Source organism: Thamnophis elegans, chromosome 12 (assembly GCF_009769535.1).
Source record: "Thamnophis elegans isolate rThaEle1 chromosome 12, rThaEle1.pri, whole genome shotgun sequence".
NCBI lineage: Eukaryota > Metazoa > Chordata > Lepidosauria > Squamata > Colubridae > Thamnophis > Thamnophis elegans.
In genome coordinates, this window is record NC_045552.1 from 15,591,584 (window position 1) to 15,613,510 (window position 21,927).

The 21,927-nt window shown below is 46.8% G+C and overlaps 1 non-coding gene across 1 annotated transcript; it reads right to left on the bottom strand.

Moving 5' to 3' along the window:
• Window positions 1-10,337: 10,337 nt before the first annotated feature.
• On the bottom strand, window positions 10,338-10,444 carry LOC116516288. The gene has a single exon (XR_004256345.1). It is a non-coding gene; the product is annotated as a U6 spliceosomal RNA (small nuclear RNA).
• Between the last annotated feature and the right edge of the window lie 11,483 nt (window positions 10,445-21,927).

A 21,927-nucleotide genomic window follows, 5' to 3' on the forward strand; every position in this document is an offset into this window, starting at 1 on the left:
CAAAGACAAAAATGCAATTCCCAAAGGACAGCTGTGAAGACTCAAAGTTTTGAGAAAAGGTTTTACAGTCCAAGGCAAGATAGTTTTCTACCAAGGCAATCTCTCCTTGGTGCTCCATTTATATTCCTTGGACAGGAAGATATAGGCAGCCCTTGACTTACAACCTCAATTGAGCCCAAAATTGCTGTCGCTAAGTGAGAGAGTTGTTAAGTGAATTTTGCCCCATTTTACAACCTTTCTTGCCACAGTTGTTAAATGAAGGGCTTCAATTAAAGTTAGTAATACAGTTGTTAAGTGAATCTGGCTTTCCCATTCACTTTGCTTGTCAGAAGGTCACAAATGGTGATCATATCAGTCCAGGAGACTGCAACCATCAGAAACACAAGTCAGTTGCCAAGCATCTGAATTTTGATCACGTAACCATGAGTGTGAAAACTGGTCATAAGTCCCTTTTTCCAATGCTATATCTTGGAATGGTCACTAAATGAATTGTTGTAAGTTGAGATTACCTGTAATTTTAATGGTTAATACCATGTTTCCCCGAAAATAAGACAGAGTTATTTTCTTTTGACCCCTGAAATAAGCATTTGGTCTTATTTTCGGGGAGGTCTTATTATTTTTTAGGTGCAGGAGACAGCAAGCGTGGTCACCTCCTGGCTGTTGCTGTGTTGCAATATTTTCAGGGAGAGCTTGTTTTGGGGGGAGGGCTTATTTCAGTACATGTGCTCAAAAGCTCGATTGGGCTTATTATCTGGGGAGGTCTTATTTTGGGGAAAACAGGGTACATGGCCAGAGCATCCCAATTAGAGACCATTTTCCAGTCAATCATAGCTTTCCTTGATCAAGGTGGCGCAGTGGTTAAATGCAGCACTGCAGGCTACTTCAGCTGACTGCAGTTCAGCAGTTCGGCTGTTCAAATCTCACCAGCTCAGGGTTGACTCAGCCTTCCATCCTTCCGAGGTGGGTAAAATGAGGACCCGGATTGTTGTTGGGGGCAATATGCTGACTCTGTAAACCGCTTAGAGAGGGCTGAAAGCTCTATGAAGCGGTATATAAGTCTAACTGCTATTGCTATTGATCAAATTTCAGAAACTTCCTTCTGTTTTATTGTTGATGTAGATCTAGCTTGTTTCTTCATCAGCACCACAACAATCCAAATCCTTTCACTTCATCATCAGGCTGGTAAAGTTGTATAAAGCAAGGCCATTCTTCCTAGAAGCCATTGCAGTATTTCCATTTTTGGAAAGTTGACTTCAGATGTTTCCTAAGAGGAAGGAGCCGTGCTTCTTGAGAAGACGTAAACTGATTCTCCTAAGGAAAACATCTGGGCTGCAATCTGTGCACTTGTTCATAAACAAGATTTGCAACGTCTGTGGTCTGATGATATTCTGCTTTGTTTTTCTCAGTCTTCTTTAACTTTAGCATCATTTTGGCTGCTTTACCCCCATACCCAGAAGAAATGGTGTTCACAGACAGCAAAGCTATCAAGTGGAAAGCAATACCAAAGGGCATTCAATTTCTCCCTTGATTTGTACTGGCCAAGACCCAGCAAATTACAATCAGGGTTTGGCATTTACAGTGATTGTTGGAAAAGTTGCAAAATCCTGTGCAGGCAATACCCTGCAATCCTCAGGAGACACAAACCTCTTCCAAAGCAATAGTGAGAAGAAGCAGACAACACAATGAACGGTTGCAGGAACTGGGCGTGGCTAGTCTAGTGACGAGAAGGACCAGGGGAGACATGATAACAGTGTTCCAATATTGGGGGGGGGCTGCCACAGAGAGGAGGGGGTCAAGCTATTTTCCAAAGCCCCTGAAGGCCAGACAAGGAATAATGAATGGAAACTGACCAAGGAGAGATTCAACCTAGAAATAAGGAGGAACTTTCTGACAGTGAGAACAATCAGCCCGTGGAACAGAAGTTGCCTTTGGAAGTTGTGGGAGTTTTATCACAGGAAGCTTTCAAGAAGAGATTGTACTGCCATCTGTCAGAAATGGTATAGGGTCTCCTGCTTGGTGGGTGGGTGGGTGTGGGGTTGGACTAGATGACCTACAATGTCCCTTCCAACTCTGTTAATCTGTAATGGGATGGCTGAGTGGACGCCATGCTGGCTGAGAATTCTGGGAGTTGGTCCACAAGTCTTTAAAGTTGCCAAGGTTGGATGCCCCTGCTTTAGAGGCAGGTATGCACAGGGTTTTTTTTTTCAGATCAAGAGCCATCCTGGGATCCAGAATGATGGGCTAAGAGCTGCAGTCCCTGGAATGGGTATACTCAGGGTGCAGTGGACAGGCCAAAGCAAAGCTAATGGGGGTAACTGAGATAGCATGCCAATGGAGACCACATGCAATTGATGTGATGTTTCTTTATATTTAATGTACTTTCTCTTCTGTCTCATGAACACAACATTCCAGCCATTTCTAGAAGGGGAAAATTTTGTGCCTCTGTTTTAGACACCACAGCCATGATGCCTAGAGTGAAGGAAAAGTCAATAGCAACTGTTTTTACCCATTCTACTATGTCTAGGTCCCTTTGGTGGCATTGCTTACCTTCTCCATCAAGGCACCTGTCTTGTGGAATAGTCTCTGCCCTGAGATGGAAGCAGCCCTAACCTTGTTGGCCTTCTGTGAAGACCTGGCTTTCCCCCTGAAATGCAGAGGACAGGATGGATCTCTGGTGTGGTTTTTATGAATAACTGATGTTGTAATTTTTTTCAGCTCTGTTTCTTCTTAAAGGATTGATACAGCTACTTTATTTATATTTCTTTTCACCATTCAGAGTTTCTTGAGTAGAGGGAGCAGATGAAAAGGAAGGAAGGAAGGAAGGAAGGAAGGAAGGAAGGAAGGAAGGAAGGCCTAGTTCCGTTCTGCATAATTCATATCATGCCAACCATAACAAACAAAATATGTCTGTCCACAGCAAATTACCCAGCCTGGATTTGATGCATTATAGGTAATAGCTCTAGTAATAGCACTTAAGACTTATATATCACCTCATAATGCTTTACAGCCCTCTCTATTGCCCCCAACAATCTGTGTCCTCTCTTTACCGATCTCAGAAAGATGAAAGGATGAGTCAACCTTGAACCGATCAGGATCGAACTGCTGGCAGTTGGCAGAATTAGCCTGCAATACTGCAATACTGCATTCTAACCACCGTGCCACCACAGCTCTAATGATGGGAGTTATAGTTCAACCCATGTGGAAATCACCTAGTCAGAAAATGCCGATTTAGAGATTTGTGGTCCACGTATATTAATACATTGTTCCCCAAAACTGAAAGCAAAGAACTCTCACTTCCCTAAAGTGAGTAAAGAGTTAAGATTTCTTTTCAGCTACAAGTCTTGTATGTAACTATTAGTCAAAAGCTGGCATAAATTGGATAATAATCTACTCGAGCCCATTTGGAAAAAAAATCAATTGTGGTCAGGTTTCTTGCAATGAAACATTACCTTCATGCCTTGTACTATTAGCATCATCAACAGGAGGGTAGTTAGTGTTCTTTTAGGTTCTACAGCATTCCTCAATGAGTAAAGCCCATCTGTTGATCCAGCTAAGCCTTCTGTTTCCAGATAAACATGGAAAGGTTATGCAACAAGCATCTAGTATTGAAATTGAGCACTGGCATATCATGCTGCTTTTTCAAATATGCATACAGAAAAGAATTTAATAAATGCACAGAGGAACGTGGGCAGTATTATTGAACAGTGCCTCTGGCCCAGTTCAGACATTAACAATTATGAATAGTTTAACAAATCACGGTTTGCTACTGAATGTTGTACGCAATAGCAAAAGCACTTATATACCACTCCATAGTGCTTTACAGCACTCTCCAAGTCTAAGAGGTTTACAGAGTCAGCATATTGTCCCCCAACAACCTGGGTCCTCATTTTAATGACCTTGGAAGCATGGAAGGCTGAGTCAATCTTGAGCCAGTCAGGATCGAACTCTTGGCAGTTGGCATGCAGAGTTAGCCTGCAATATTGCATTCTAACCACTGAGTCACCAGGGCTCTGGAAGTTAACTGTGACTTGCAATTCACACAGGAGTGGACTGCTATGGGTTCGCCCAGGTATGGGAGAACCCATAGCTAATGTTATGGCCAGTTTGGAGAACCTTCAAATCCCACCCCGCCCAGGAGTCTCCACATGGCCCATTTTGAATGCGAAGTAAGTGCAGGGTCGGCGTGGAGGCTTGGAGAGGCCCTGTTCCCAGTCTCCGGAGGGCCTCCGGAGCCCAGGAGAGGCAGTTTTCGCCCTCCCAGAAACTCGAGGAAAGCCTCCGGAGCCTGGAGAAGACAAAAATGCCCCCCCTGCCATGGTGCAGGCCGACTAGGCCACGCCCACCATGGCCACGCCCACCCAGAAACCAGGCAGAGAACCTGTTGCTGAAATTTTTGAAGCCCACTCCTGAATTCACAGCATCAAGATTCACCCAGCATGCTATGCCATAAACCAAACAAATCATGTTGCAGAGCAACAAATCACGTAATGTCTTTGATTTTCTATCTCCCACCACTCCTTAGTCCAAAAGAAAGCCCTTTCAAATGGCTTAACTCCACCTCAGCAAACTCGATCGGGGCTTCCAAAGAACAGCCTGAAAACACCAGATACTACAGTCTCATTGAAGTTAAAACAGATCCAGCCAAAAATAAATTTGCATGCACCACTTTGCATTCCGTAGAAGAGAAATATAAATACGATAAAACAGATGCTTCCCTCTCACTTCTTCAGCGTAGGAAGGAATTACTTTAAATTTGGCAAAAGAAGAATCCAAAAGTCTGAAGGAATGAACTCGTTCAGATATGTTTCCTTAGCTTCCCCTTTCATGCTGCTGTCAGAGAAGAAAGCCTATCTCACTTTGACCAGGTGCCTGTCTAAACTCTGGGGCATCTGCTAGTATTTCATTAAAGGCGCAGGTTCAAGGTTAAACTGACAAGGCACATTTACTCTGTTTGCCGAAACTGGGGAAACCTCTGCAATTAGATTACTGACCACAGGGAAAACATTGTCATCTTCTGTCAGGCACAAGGAACCAAAAGCAACTCAAAGAACTGATCAGAGTGGTATGTTTATTGTCGCTCAGCTACATATAGGAATCTCGCCAGATGAAAGCACTCGCTACATAACTACTAGATAAATACTGCAAGGCTACTCAGCTATTTCACTCCTCCCCTCAATTCAGAGCCTGTAGGAGAAGAGCACGCAGAGGTGGGATGGGTGGGTGATGGTGGAGTTAAACTAGTCATCAGCTTAGAGTCCTTGTATTCCCACAAGCACTGCAAAAGTGCAACCTCTCCTAAATTCCGCTGGCCCTTGTGTGAATTTAGTGTCAAACTTGAGTTGACCAGATTCTTGTGAATAGGGTTAAAATAATCTTGTATATTTATTTCTCCTGCGGGAGCTACATCGGTTGCCGATTTGCTTCCGGGTACAATTCAAGGTGCTGGTTGTCACCTTTAAAGCCCTTCATGGCTTAGGACCAGGTGATTTCAGGGACCGTCTCTTGCCGGTCATATCTATCCGACCCATCAGAGCAGAGAGGCAGGGAATACCGTGGGTCCCATCCCCGAGGGAGATACATCTGGTGGGACCCAAAAGAAAGGCCTTCTCCGTGGTGGCTCCCTCTCTCTGGAACATCCTCCCCCCCCCAGAGATTAGACCACCCCCCACTCTTTCCGGAAGGCGCTGAAGACCTGGTTCTGCCAGCGGGCCTGGGGAACCCAGAGCGGGATGGAGCCCATTAAATGACTCGTGTGATTGGCTGTTGCTGGGGTGGGGGTGGGAGATGGGGGTTGATTTTGTTATATTGTACTACGTTCATTTATTTGATTCTTTTTGTTAGTTTTTATTGTTTTACATGTGGCATTTATTCTGTAACCTGCTTTGAGTCGCCATGGGCGAATAGGCAGCAATATAAATTAAAACAAACAAACAAACAAATAAATAAGCAAGCTGGAACCGGTTCTAAACGGCACTGTAGATTTGTGGAACCTCTTCTATAGAAGAGGTTAGAACCCCTGAACTAACCACAAGAAGAACATTTGATAGAAAATATCCATTGCTCTAGAATAACAAATTAACCCACTAGAATTCTACTCCATTAAAAAAAATGAATCCAGTATACTTTCAGTTACATTACAAAGGAAGGATTAAACCACGTAAACCAGAAGAACTTAATTTAAAAAAAAAACAAATGAGACTAAGCAAAGCCTCTGTTTCTGAAAGAACACTTTCAACTCATTAAGAATTTCATAAAAGTTCATACTCACCAAAAATAAAAATGGAGCCAATTACAGGAATCCGATAGATAATTCATCAGAATCCATCAGTGTAGAATACATGGAAAAGAATGAGAGAAGCAACATATTTAATAGCCAAGCAATATAGGTTTGAAAAACAGAAGCATCCTTTATTTTTATTTTTAAAAAATTAGATGTCCCGGAGAATGGTAGTTTAGTGGAATGGTTAATGCACCCACCTGGAAACCAGCAGACCATGAGTTCTAGTCCTGAGTTCTAGTCCTGTCTTAAGCACAAAGCCAGCTGGGTGACCTTGGGCCAATAAGGAGGAGGCAATTGCAAAATCTTGCAAAGAAACTGTATGAACTAATTTTAAGGAGTCAACACTGATTCAAATGTCCCAGAGAGATAGCAATAGCACACTTATATACCACTTCACAGTGCTTCACAGCCTTCTCTCAGCAGTTTACAGTCAACCTATTGCCCCCAACAATCTGTGTCCTCATTTAACCGACCTCGGAAGGATGGAAGGCTGAGTCAACCTTGAGCTGGTCAGGATCGAACTCCTGGCAATGGGCAGAGTTAGCTTGCAATACTGCATTCTAACCACTGGGGGGGAAGGAAGGAAGAAAAATAGCAATAGCACTTAGACATATACTGCTTCACAGTGCTTTAGAGCCCTCTCTAAGCTGTTTACAGAGTCAGCCTATGGCCCCCAACAATCTGGGTCCTCATTTGACCGACCTTGGAAGGATGGAAGGCTGAGTCAACCTGGAGCCGGTGAGAATTGAACTGCTGAAGTGCAGCCAGCAACTAGCAGAAGTAGCTTGCAGTACTGCACTCTAACCACTGCGCCGTGACCCGACAATTGCGCGATAGACAAAATAGAGCCGATTAAAACGCGACGCCAAAATCGCGCTGACAAATTCGCGCCGATAAAATCGCGCCGACAAAAGTGCGATGACAAGCACAATAAAATCGAAAGGGTTAGGGTTAGGGTTATAACGTATGTATACGTGTCCCACTATGTTAAAGGCCCAGCACACTCACTGGGCTGTCTATAGTTTCTTGATGACGCGATTTTGTCGGCGCGCATTTGTCGGAGCGCTATTGTCGAAAATCAATTAGCAATTTTGACGGCGCTCATTTGTCCATCGTGGTTTTGTCGGTGCTCATTTGTCCGTCGTAGTTTTGTCGGTGAACCCCACTGCACCACCATGGCTCATGAGATGTTACTAAAATGCAACAAGAGATATTGGACTATCATTTTTTATTATATATGTACATGTATGTACTATGTGCCTGTGTGTTATCAGCTTATAAATATAATCAATGAAGAGTATACCAAATAGTAATAAAATGAGTGGCATATGAAGATATATCTATAAAGTACAGGTAGTCATTGACTTACAACAGTTCATTTAGCAACCGTTCAAAGTTACAACAGCACTGAAAAAAGTGACATGACCATTGCAGAACCCCCATGATCATACGATCCAAATTCAGACGCTTGGCAAGTGGTTCATATTTATGACGGTTGCAGTGTCCTGGCGGTCATGTCATCCCATGTCATGACAAGCCAAGTCCAGGGGGAAGCCAGATTCCCTTATCAACTGTGTTACTAACTTATCAACTGCAGTGATTCACTTAACAATGGTGGCAAGAAAGGTTGTAAAATGGGGCAAGGCTCACTCAATAAACGTCTCACTTAACAACAGAAATTTCGAGCCCAATTGTGGTCGTACGTCGAGGACTGCCTGCATTGGTACAAAACCAGCTTAATCAACCATGCAGTAAATCATGTTGTTAGGAACAGAACTAAATAAATGTTCAGGGTCTGGGTTGCATTTTTTTAAAGAGCTGGTGCAGGAAGTTTTCAGTAATTGCGTAGTTTTTCTGCCACTTTTTCCCAGGCATAGCAGTAAACAATTGCGTGATTTTACAAAACCCGGTCAGATTCAATTTACAAACCAAACCTACAATAGCGACTGTTAGCTTCATGTTTTGTTCTCTATGGCCTGAAAAGTCAGGAAGGAGACTTGGACAAAGAAAGTTAGGTTTTCACTTCTAAAATACCAGCATGATTAAATGAAAGAAATCTAGCATGCTATGTATAGTAGGGAAGGTATTGGGACCGTGGCACGCATGCAGGAAGTGGCACGCAGAGCCATCTCTTTGGGCACGCGAGCCATCGCCCGTTGCTCTTCCGGGTTCCGGTGTGCCGGCCAGCTGGTCTTCACATGCACAGGAGCGCCAGAAATCAGAAGAGCAGCCACCCGATGCGCATGAACGTGCTGGGAAGATGATCTTCCAGTTTCCGGTGCAAGCATGGGCACCAGTGGCAGGTTCCAGCGTCACCCACATGGACGTGTGTGCATGTGTCATACCTGCCTGCAATGCCTCCGTGATGCTCCCGCTACTCAGCGGAGTGTCGCACAGGAGCCGTAAGTGCATTGCGCATGCACGGAAGCGCCAAAGGCTTAAAGGACATGTAAGGAGCTCAGGCGGGTGGGTGGGCCCTCTGAAGCACTGTACCAGAATGGTATCCGGTGCTCCGGGCAGGCTCTGGTACAGGTGTACCGCCTGCAACTCACTACTGATGCGCACAGGCCAGCTGGTCTTCACGTGCACATGCATGCGAGAAACCGGAAGACAAGGTGGCCGACGCGCATGCACATGCTGGAAACCAGAAGGTTATCTTCCTGGCCCGCACCTGCATATGGGGCAGCTTCTTTTCCGGTTTCTGGCATGCACATGCACATGCCAGTGATGGGTTTCAAAAAAAATTAGAACCCCTTCTGTAGGTGTGGCCAGCTTTGTGGGAGTGGCTTGCCGGCCATGTGATGGGGTGGGAGTGGCTTGCCAGCCATATGACCAAGTGGGAGTAGCTTGGCAGTCATGTGACTGTGTGGGGGTGGCCAGCTTGTAAAATGTGGTAAAACTCACTTAACAACGCTCTTGCTTGACAACCAAAATGTTGGCTCGGAAACTCTGGCATTTGAAGCACACAAGTCTTAAAGCTGTCAAGTTACAAGATTCTTGCACCCCTAACCCTTTAGAAAAAAAAACCCATGGATGTTCAAACTTTACAGCTTTAAGACTTTATGGTTTAGATAGGACTCTTAGAGCCGGGGGGGGATTGGTGAGCCAGCCAATCAGTGAGCGGTGGGCGGGGCAAGCGTGGTGCGGAAGGGGGGGAGGGAGCTGTAACCGGTTCTAAACGGCACGGTAGATTTGTGGAACCTCTTTTATAGAAGAGGTTAGAACTGGCAGGAACCCAACCCTGGCACACGCGCACCCATTTTGGCACAGTGCCTAAAAGGTTCGGCAACACCGTATTAGGATGTTTGGGGAATAAATGAATCCCCCTTGATTTCCTACAGAAAAGGTAGGGTATAAATCTAACCAATATAACAGTGTAATCTGAAATCATATCCTTGCTTCAACTTTGGGGAAGGAGACTCACTGCTGAACAACTTCAGCCACACTACAGGCAGTCCTCAACTTACAACAGTTCATTTAATGACCATTCAAAGTTACTATGGCACTGAAAAAAGTGACTTTTTGATTGTTTTTCACACTCACGATCCCTGCAGTATCCCCCTTGGTCACAGGATTCACACTGAGATGCTTGACAACTGACTCACATTCATGATAGTTGCAACATCCCGGGGGTGTGGGGGTGACGTGATTCCCCTTTTGCGACCTTCTGACATGCAAAGTCAGTGGAAAACCAGATGCCCTTCATAACCATGTGACTAATTTAAGAATTGCAGCTACTCACTTAACAAACGTGGCAAGAAAAATCATAATATGGGGGCAAAACTCACTCAACAATTTTCTCACTTAGCAACATCAATTTTGGGCTCAGTTGTGGTCGTAAGTTGAGGACTACCTGCATTTCCTCGGTAAGAATTTTGCTGAGAAGCTGTCCCTCCTAACTTTTGCAAAAAAAAAAAAAAAAAAGGAAGAAAATGAAATCAAATGTAAAATTGGCACGCTAACTCATCCAGCTGTATAGCCATCTACACTTATGGGTACAGCCCAGGGGTAGGTTCCTGCCAGTCCTAACCTCTTCTTTTTTTTTTTTTTTTTTTAAAAAAATATGGAACGCTTCACGAATTTGCGTGTCATCCTTGCGCAGGGGCCATGCTAATCTTCTCTGTATCGTTCCAATTTTAGTATATGTGCTGCCGAAGCGAGCACCAGTCCTAACCTCTTCTATAGAAGAAGTTCCACAAATCTACAGTGCCGTTTAAAACCGGTTCTAGCTCCCTCGCCCCACCCGTCCGCACATCATCAAGATGAAGAGCAAGAGGAGGAATTCTGGGAGTTGAAGTCCACAAGTCTTAAAGCTGTCAAGTTTGAACACCCCTGGGGGTTTTTTTCTAAGGGGTTAGGGATGCAAGGGTCTTGTAACTTGGCAGCTTTAAGACTTGCACACTTCAATGCCAGAGTTCCTGAGCCGACATGACTGGAGGAGGAATTCTGGGAGTTGAAGTCCACAAGTCTTAAAGCTGTCAAGTTTGAACACCCCTGGGGGTTTTTTTCTAAGGGGTTAGGGGTACAAGGGTCTTGTAACTTGACAGCTTTAAGACTTGTGTGCTTCAAATGCCAGAGTTTCTGAGCCAACATTTTGGTTGCTAAGCAAGAGCGTTGTTAAGTGAGTTTTACCACATTTTACAAGTTGGCCACGCCCACCCATTCACATAGCTGGCAAGCCACTGCCACCCAGCCACATGGGTGGCAAGCCACTCCCACCCAGTCACATGGCCGGCAAGCCACTCCCACCCAGTCACATGGCTGGCAAGCCACTCCCACAAAGCAGGCCACACCTACAGAAGAGGTTCTAAAAAAATTTGAAACCCACCACTCGTACAGCCTATACAAGGCTATAGCCAAAGCTGTATAAATTAGCTAAATAAATAAAATAAAACAGCCAATCCAGGCGTGCTAAGCTGCTGGCCACTTCCATGAGGCTTTTTCTTCCATCACAACAGATGAATCAGGATTCTAAATGAGCTCAGAGACCATCAATTATCCCATTGGTGATGCACCTGCTTTCTCATTGACTCGCTGTGTATAGCAATCTGAGACAAGGTAGGAGCTGTGGGGATGAAGCCAATAGAAAGTGTTCTGACCGAGGCTTCCCAAGAGCAGGAAGCAAACTCCTTGTCCTGAAAAAAACCCCTTTTATTAATTGACTGTGAGTTCTGCTCATTCACATCTAGCAAAGTCTTTCCAGGGAGGATTTACAGTCACAGACCTTATCTGGATTGGCGAGCTGACAGGCTGATATCTGCAAAATGTGGCAAGGAGTCTCGGAGAGTCACGAACCAATTAAGCGAACTAATTGTCTCCTGCAAACTCCACTCCCCTTTAGCTCCTCTTTTATTTCCTCTGAGAGGGGGCATTTATTGTCCACCTGTGACCTTACTCCCAAGTCGACCCCTGTTCTTTAGCTTTTCCCTTTGTCTGGCAATTCTGCGCATGCACACACTGGGAACAGGCTCCAGCTGTTCATCTGCCTCACTGATGTCTGACTCTGAAGGCAGCTGATAGCTGTGGGACGGCTCTGGCCCCCTCTCTGCCTCCGATGAAGAGCCCTCATCTGAGCCTTCCCCAGACTCCAGGACTGGCCCATGTTCCACCCCAACCTTCTCACTGTTCGAATCTGCTGCCAGCTCCGCTCGCAGGCCACAACACCTATACCCAAGCTACAGATATTAGCTGCTCTTGCAAACTGTTGTAAATCGAGGACTACTTGTATTTGTTTGCACAGGCCAGTGTCGCTTACGGGAAGCCAGCCAAGCCTGCAGCTGCTATGACTGGAGGAGAGGACCATGGGACAGTCAACGGTGGGGGACCCACAGATCCACTTGGACTATCTAGCCCCAGGGAAGTTTCTTTGCTGCTTTGGTTGAAGCCCTCTTTTTCCCTTTTTCCCTTGACGTTGGGTTACTGAAAGCCAGTCTCTGCAGCTGGCGGAGATCCGGCTCAGCGGCTCTTTCAAAACCAAACAAAACTGTCCTCTTGTGACCCGGGATGTTATCTGGACAGACAGTGAATAAACAAGCCCTCTTGACATTCACCTTCTGGAAGAAATCCCAAGAGCTTTCTGGCCTCCTCCATCCAGGTGGGGGACACAGATGGTGCCAGAGATTAGACTATCCGGGGAATTAAAACATGGCTACACAAATGAGTTTCCTCCTTCAACCCACTGGGGATGGCCAGGTGCCCCTGGAAGTTGGTAAAGGGAAGGGATCATGACAAATGGCTTATCTCCTGCCTCCCACTAACCACCAAGGAATAAAGCAGGGCATTCAATAGGACTAAGAGAAATAAAAGGGGGGGGGGGAAGCGAAGCCTAAATCCGGACGGGTCAGTGGCCCACTGCAAATGGGTGTGCTGGCCAGCCTAGTTCCTGATCTTTCAACAATTTTATTAGTTACCTAAGCGCTGTGAGCTTTGGGGCAAATCCTTGCCACGAAGTTACTGTAAACAAAAGCCTTGCAGCTGGGACACGTCCTGCTGCAGGGCAAAATAATGGGTCGATATTATTATGCTGAAAAGACCCAAACCTCTCTGGGGGGGCTGGAGGGTGGGGGGAAGAGAGAAAGGAAGAAAGGAAGGCAATCATGCGCACGGCAGTGTCCACAAAGGCTGGGCCTGAACAATGAAAGGGATAAGAAATTATGCTCAGTTTGCATCCAGGTCCCTTCTGGTGTAAAATGAGACATGGCACCATTTGGGATATTAATTACTTAAGGTCCCAGCGGGCACGGATCAAAACAGAAAACATAGGACCCGACACACACACACACACACACACACACACCACCCACAAAGGTGCAGATGGCTGCCATCCCAAGCATGCTTGCTTAGTTGGTACAACGTGGAGAAGAGGCTACTTTCGGAAGAAGAGAAAGATTGAATTGCTCTGAAAACCAGGACTCCTAGCTGGGAATTTCAGAACCAGGCCCTGGGAAGTCACTTTTGTTAACAAAAAATAAGCTTCCTACATTCCTTCTTATAGCAGCCCTTTTATCCAAAGGCTAAATTGCAGGACTTAATTAACCAATGTTTTGCTTAACCATGTTTCCTAAATAAAGGCTAAAGCAGCATAAAGCACCCCCATCCTGTTTTGCATAACATATCAAGGCCAGACCCAAAGTTTACAAACGACAAGGACACCGCTAAGTCCAAACAAAAGAATTTGAGGAAAGGAATCACCCAGTCTAAAGACTTCCTTCCTGAGTTTCTATTTTTAAGGGGGAGATATTATCAGCTGGTGGTAGAGCTTCTTCTCTGCACTTGGGTTCAATCTCTCGTCTTCCTAGGTACGGCTGAGAAAACGCCTTCTTGAAACCTGGAAGAATAATTTGCTACTGAATATAACATTATTGTTATTGTTGTTGTTAATTATTAAGTTCTACAGAGGAATTATTGAATCTGTCATCTGCACCTCTATAACTGTCTGGTTTGGTTCTGCAACCCAACAAGGCACACACAGACTTCAATGGATAATTAGAACTGTAGGAAAAAAACAATTATTACCAACCTGCCTTCCATTGAGGACCTGTACATTGCAAGAGTCAAAAAGAGGGCTGTGAAAATATCTACAGACCCCTCACATCCTGGACATAAATTGTTTCAAATTTTACCCTCACAACAACGCTATAGGGCACTGCACACCAGAACAACTAGACACAAGGACAGTTTTTTCCCGAACGCCATCATTCTGCTAAACAAATAATTCCCTCAACACTGTCAAACTATTTACAAAGTCTGCATTACGATTACAATTAGTCTTGTCATCGTTCCTATCATCCATTTTCTCCCACATGAGTGCATGACTGTAACTTTGTTGCTTGTATCCCAAAGATTTATATTGATATTGATTGTTTCCTGATTGCTTATTTGTACCCTATGACTATCCTTAAGTGTTGCACCTTATGATTCGTGATGAATATATCTTGCCTTTTATGTACACTGAGAGCATAAGCACCAAAGACAAATTCCTTGTGTATCCAATCACACTTGGCCAATAAAGAATTCTATTCTATTCTATTCTATTCTATTCTATTCTATAGATAGTCCTTGACCTAACTCTATGATTGGGATCAGAATTTCTGTTGCTAAGCAAGACGGCTGTTAAGTGGGCTGTGCCTCATTTTATTACCTTTTTTGCCACTGTTGTTAAGCGAATCACTGCAGTTGTGAGATGAATTGTGAGGTCATTAAGTGAATCTTGGGTTACCCCAATGACATTGCTTGTTGGAAGCTAACTGGGAAGGAAACGTCGATCACCTTACCCTGGGATGCTGCTACTGTCATAAATACAGGTAGTCCTCGACTTACAACAGTTCATTTAGTGACCGTTCAAAGTTACAACGGCACTGAAAAATGTGACTTATGATCCCTTTTCACAATTACGACCTTTGCAGCATCCCCATGATCACCTGATCAAAATTCAGGCACTTGGCAATGGATTCATATTTATGACTGTTGCTGTGTCCCAAGGTCATGTGGTCTCCTTTTGCGACCTTCCGACAAGCAAAGTCAGTGGGGAAGACAGATTCACCTCACAGCCGGGTTACTAACATATCAACTGCAGTGAACAACTGTGGCAAGAAAGGTCGTAAAATGGGATGAGATTCACTTAACTAATGTCTCACTTAAGAGAAATTTGGGGCTCTACTGAGGTCATATGTCGAGGACGATCTGTACATGCCAGTTGCCCAAAACCTCAATGCTGATCATGTGATGATTGCGGAAGCTGCAACCATCGTAAACGTGAAGACCAGTCATAAATCAATTCGATCAATTTGGTACCATTGTAACTTTCATTACTCAATGAATGCTGGTAAGCCAAGGAACTACCTGTTTATACCTTATACAGGTAATCCAGAACTTGCAATCATTCGTTTAGTTCAAAGTCACAATGGCACTGAAAAATGTGACTTATTCAGGGATGGGAATCAGGTGGTTTGGGCAAACCGGATGTTAATTTTACATCTGGTTTGCTGAACCGGTAGAATAGAGGTGGGAGGGACCTTGGAGATCTTCTAGTCCAGCCCCTTGCTCAAGCAGGAGATCCTATACCTGGGATGGCGAACCTGTGGCACGCGTGCCATAGGTGGCACGCGGAGCCATTTGTCAGGGCCTCCCCCACTCCCCCGGAGGCTTCAGGAGCTTCCCTGAAGCCTCGGGAGCGCAAAAAACCGCCCCTATGGGCAAACCGGAAGTTCAGGAATGGACTTCCGGTTTGCTCGTAGGGTCGGTTTAAGCCCTCCGGAGGCTTCAGGGACCTTCAGGAGGCTTCCCTGAAGCCTCCAGAGGACTAAAAACGACCCTATGAACAAACCGGAAGTCACAGGGTAGTCTCCTGAAGGTCCCTGAAGCCTCCGGAGAGTCTTCAGGGGGCAGGGAGGCTGTTTTCACCTTCCCCAGGCTCCTATAAAGCCTCTGGAGCCTGGGGAGGGTGAAAAAAGCATGCACAAAATGGGGGTGAGCACCTCTCATGCACGCATGCACACTGGGGGGGTGTTGCTCGTTGCATTATGGGTGTGGCACGCCCACGCATGACCCCCCTGCACTCTCCCCCCTTATGGCACGTGAGCCAAAAAAGGTTCGCCATTGCTGTCCTATACCATTCCAGGCAAGTGACTGTCCAGTCTCTTCTTAAAAACCTCCATTTGACATTTGACATTTTTTTTTTACATTTATTACGATTTATAGGCCGCCCTTCTCCCTGAGGGGACTCAGGGCGGCTTACAATCACGGGAAGGGGGTGCAATAATACAAGACCAACAGTGAGTAAACAAGATAGATAATAAAACACCAACTTGCATTCAACAGTCAACACTCGGGCGGGTAATTTAAAAACTTATCCCCAGGCCTGCTGGGAGAGCCAGGTCTTAAGGGCCGTGCGGAAGGTCTGGATGGTGGTGAGGGTACGAATCTCAACGGGGAGATCGTTCCACAGGGTCGGAGCTGCAACAGAAAAGGCTCTCCTCCGTGTAGTCGCCAGTCGACATTGACTGGCAGATGGAATCCGGAGGAGGCCCAATCTGTGAGATCTAATCGGTCGAAGGGAGGTAATCGGCAGAAGGCGGTCTCTCAAGTACCCAGATCCACTACCATGGAGTGCTTTAAAGGTGGTCATCAATACCCTGAAGCGCACCCGGAGATCGACAGGTAGCCAGTGCAGCTCGCGGAGGATGGGTGTAATGTGGGCGAACCGCGGTGCGCCCACTATCACTCGCGCGGCTGCATTCTGGACTAACTGCAGTCGCCGGATGCACTTCAAGGGCAACCCCATGTAGAGCCCATTGCAGTTTTCCAGCCTAGAGATCACAAGGGCTCGAGTGACTGTTGTGAGAGCCTCCCGGTTCAGGTAGGGCCGTAACTGGCGGACCAGGCGAACCTGGGCAAATGCCCCCCTGGTCACAGCCGACAACTGATGGTTAAAAGTCAGCTGTGAATCCAGGAGGACTCCTAGATTACGGACCCTATCTGAGGGGTATAAAATTTGACCCCCCAGCCTGAGTGTTGGAATGTCAGCCAAATTGTTGGGAGGGAAACACAACAGCCACTCGGTCTTGTCCGGGTTGAGTACCAGTTTGTTAGCGCTCATCCAGTTCTTAACGGCCTCAAGGCCCCGGTTCATCACGTCCACCGCTTCATTGAGTTGGCACGGGGCGGACAGATACAGTTGTGTATCGTCCGCATATTGATGGTATTTTATCCCGTGCCTCCGGATGATCTCGCCCAGCGGTTTCATGTAAATGTTAAATAGTAGGGGGGATAAGACCGAACCCTGCGGCACCCCATATGTTAGGGGCCTCAGGGACGATCTCTGCCCCCCGACCAACACCGACTGCGACCTGTCCGAGAGGTAGGAGGAGAACCACTGCAAAACAGTGCCTCCCACCCCCACCTCCCGCAGTCGTCGCAGAAGGATACCATGGTCGATGGTATCGAAAGCCGCCGAGAGGTCAAGGAGAACCAGGATGGACGCATGGCCTCCATCTCTGGCCCTCCAGAGATCATCGGTCAATGCGACCAAAGCGGTTTCAGTGCTGTAACCGGGTCTGAAGCCGGACTGGAAGGGGTCAAGATAGCTAGCTTCCTCCAAGGCCCGTTGAAGCTGGAAGGCCACCACCTTCTCAACAACCTTCCCAATAAAGGGTAGGTTGGAGACAGGACGATAGTTGTTTAAAATGGCTGGATCCAAGGATGGTTTCTTCAGGAGGGGTCTCACCACCGCCGTCTTAAGTGCGGCGGGGAAGTGCCCCTCCCGAAGGGAGGCGGTCACGACCGCCTGGATCCAGCCATGTGTCACCTCCCTGCTGTTGGCAACCAGCCAGGAGGGACACGGGTCCAGAATACAGGTGGAGGCACTTACAGCTCGAATGGCCTTGTCCACATCCCCAGAGTCAACATCCTGGAACTCAACCCAGAGATGGTTTACCAAGTAATCCCCCTGTGTCTCGGCTGGATCTACGGCGGTGGAGTCCAAGTCCGAACGAAACCGAGCAACTTTGTCCGCCAAGAACTGGGCATAGTCCTCAGCCCTACCCTGCAAGGTTCTCCCGCATCCCTCCTATTAAGGAGGGAGCGGGTGATCCTAAACAGGGCGGCTGGGCGTGACTCGGCGGACGCTACCAAGGCGGAGATATGCGTTCTTTTGGCAACTCTTAGTGCCCGGATGTAATCCTTGGTGCAGGTAGTCAAAAGTGCTCGGTTCTCCTCGGACTTATCGGACCTCCACAGGTGCTCTAGGCGTCTCCTCCGGCGCTTCTTCTCCCGGAGTTCCTCGGTGAACCAAGGAGGTCTCCGGGATCCGCTGACCCGGAGGGGCCGTAGTGGCGCAATCCGGTCAAGAGACTCCGACGCCGCCGAATGCCAGGCGGCAACCAGAGTCTCCGCCGAACTGTGGGCGAGAGTGTCGGGAATTACCCCAAGCTCCGTCTGGAACCTCAAAGGGTCCATAAGTCGCCTGGGGCGGAACCACCTGGTCGGTTCCTCCTCCCTACGGTGGGGGTTTGGCCTCCGGAAGTCAAGCCTCAGTAGGCAGTGGTCTGACCACGACAGGGGTATGATCTCATTACCCCTCAGACCAAGATCACGCATCCACTGCTCCGAGAGGAATACGAGGTCGAGCATGTGACCCGCTGTATGAGTTGGGCCCCGAATTACCTGGGTCAAGCCCATGGCTGTCATGGAAGCCATGAACTCCTGCGCCCCGTCAGAGCGTTCACCGAGCGATGGCAGGTTAAAGTCCCCCAGAACTATAAGCCTGGGGAGCTCAACTGCCAGCTCGGCTACTGACTCGAGGAGCGAGGGGAGGGATGCTGTAACGCAGTTGGGAGGCAGGTACGTTAGCAGCAAACCCACTTGACCCTTGAGGTCCAACTTTATCAGCAGGGACTCACACCCGGCAAGCTCCGGAGCAGGGACCCTACGAGGTAACAGAGACTCCCGGATAATAATAGCCACACCGCCACCCCTTCCCTGGGCTCTCGGCTGATGAAGCACCTGAAATCCCTCTGGGCACATCTCTACAAGGGGGACTCCTCCTTCTGTGCCCAGCCAGGTTTCAGTAATACATGCCAGGTCTGCCCTCTCGTCAACGATTAAGTCCCGGACGAGGGGAGCTTTGTGAACAACAGACCTGGCATTTAGCAACAGCAGCCTGAGACCAGGGTCCTGACTACTCGCGCCATCTGGTCTTGGAGTGGGACTCATAGGGCCGGAAGGAGGGATCTCTGTAATGTAGCGAACCCTCCTTCTCCGGTAATGGCTTGCCCTAAAGTCCCCGCCATATCTGCCCCTCCCTGTTATGACCGCAATGCTCCGACCCTCTCCCGTGGCCATAGTCCCCCCGACCACCCCGGTGACCCCCGCAAACCCCGGCAGGTCCTCCGAGTCAATCATACCCAAGCTCTCACACAAGCAGTCCTCACGAGTAATTAAAAAACACAAATTACAACAATAATAATAATAAAAGTGAGATCATTCACACCATCCCAGACAATCCCATGCACTCAACATACCAGTTTAAAAATTAAAATTTAAAAATTAATGATGGAGCACCCACAACTTCTGAAGGCAAAGCTATTCCATTGGTTAAATGTCCTCACTGTCAGGAAGTTTCTCCTTAATTTCAGGTTGCTTCTCTCCTTGATTAGTTTCCATCCATTGTTTCTTGTCCTGCCTTCTGGTGCTTTGGAAAATGAATGGAAACTCACCCACCCCTCTGCTCTTTTTGGCTGTCCACACTATCTGCATAATACCCAGCTGGCTAATTTAGGCTGGGAATAATCCTGAGCTGTTTGGGGGTCTGTACTTTTAGAGTCAGCATAAGATCCCTCGGAAATATTCATTAAAGCTGGCTCGGGAGCAAGGATACCAGTGACATTGCTGGCATGCTGTAGGTATCTGATAGCCCATCCCTACTAGATAGAAAGGCTGAAAATAGACAAGGTGCATTTCAGCTGTCGGTTCTCATTGGAAACCCCCAGCTACACTTTCAAAGAGTTCAGGGGCCTCCTTTGGAAAATGGTTTAAAGGCCACGGAGCCACCAATTTGACAGAATTTCTTGGCTGGCTTCAGAAGCATCTGCAGGATTCTGAATCCCAAAAAATGGCGACTCTGACTTCTGTTTTTCATGAACAGGGATGTGGAACGATGGCCCTTTTATGACTTGTGGACTTCAACTCCCAGAATTCCTGAGCCAGCCAGAGTGCATTTTTATCGAGAAATCATTGCTGCTGAATCCTGGGTACCTTTTTTTTGCCTCTGGGTGTCCCTTCCCTTCTCCTTGCTTTCTTGAGACAGGTACCAGACTGTTTAAGAGACAGCACAGTTGCTCAACCTGCATCAGATCCCACAAGGAACTGATCCCCCCCCCGCCCCGCTCTCCGGGATGTTACCATCACAATGACCTTGGACCATCTTATAGCATTGTTTATTCTGCCTGGCGGTGGCCCTCCAGGGTTTTTTTCCATTATCCGCTACCTGATCCTTTTAGCTGTTGGAGACAGGGATTAGCTGTGGGATCTCACACACGTAAAGCATGTGCGCTCTTCCACAGAGCTTCAGCACTTCCTTCACTTTATTTTATTTGTGTACAAGAGTCGTGGCAGCACAGTGGTTAGAATGCAGCATTGCAGCTAATTCTGCCAACTGCCAGCAGTTCGATTTCCACTGGCTCAAGGTTGACTCAGCCTTCCATCCTCCCAAGGTCAGTAAAATGAGGATCCAGATTGTTGGGGGCGATAGGCTGACTCTGTAAACCGCTTAGAGAGGGCTGTTGAAGCGGTATACAAATCGAAATGTTATGCCTATATATCTGTACAAGTATATTTCAGTCAAGAGCTGCATATAAGCAAGCCTTGCCAGCTTTCTTCCCAGTCCCTTAGCCTCTTCACTCCCCATTCATAACCTGGCCTGCAAAACTACCTCATCCATAGACAGTCCTCAACTTACAACAGCAATTGGAACCACTGTTGAGCAAGGTAGCTGTTAGATGAGTCATGTTTTGCCACAGTTGTTAAGCAAGTCACCCCAGAGCTTAAGTACATCATGAGGTCATTAAACAAATCTGACTTTCCCCATTGACTCGGCTTGTTCGAAGTTACAACAGGAGTGGGGAAAAAGTGACCTATGACCAGTTTTCACACTTACGACCATTGCAGCATCCTCAAGGATCCAAGTTTGGGCGTTTGACATGGGCACGTCTTTACAATAGCTGCAGGATTCTGGGATCACCGTTTGCAACCTTCCCAGGTGATTTCAAAATCAACAAGGGAAACCAGACTGACTTAACCACTATATGATTCCGTTAAGAGCTTGCAGGGATTTGCTTAACTTTTGCTGCACAAAAGGTCATAAAAATGGGGCATAATTCACCCAACTGGCTTAGCAACAGAAATGTGAGGCTCCGATGTAGTTATAAGTTGAACACTACCTGCTTTGTGAGAACCAGGCCTGTATGAGAAAGAATGGGGTTTTCTCAGCCATTACTGGCAGATATGATGCAGTCCAGATACGCTGCATATAAAATATATTATATATAGCTAATGTATATAAATAACAAGCTTCCTGTATTTTATTTTATTTTATTTTTACAATCTTGTTGGGGGCTGCATCACAGGCAGTTCTTGACTTACGACCACGATTCAGCCCAAAATTTCAGTTGCTGAAGCAAGGTATTGGTTAAGTGAGTTTTGCCCCATTTTGGGACTCACTGCAATTGTGAAGTTGTGCAACACGGCTGTTAAATGAATGTGGCTTCCCCATTGACTTTGCTGGTCAGAGGCTCACCAAAGGAGATCACATGACCCTGGGACACTGCAACCATCAACATGAGCCAGTCGCCAAGCGGGTGAGCTTTGGTCATGTGACCAAGGGGATGCTGCAATGGACATTACTACATGAAAAACGTTCATGTCACTTTTTTCACTGCCGTTGTAACTATGAACGGTCACTAAATGAACTGTTGTTAAGTCGAAGGCCTACCTGTGTGCTAGCTATCCAGGACCGCAAGCTGAAACACTGCATTTGCTGGCATTTTTGTCCATTGGTCCACTATTTCACCCCCAGAAAGTTCCCAATCATCTTTGGCTACCTCATAAATTATAAACTATTATCGCAGCCTGTTATTTACATGCTGTTCAGT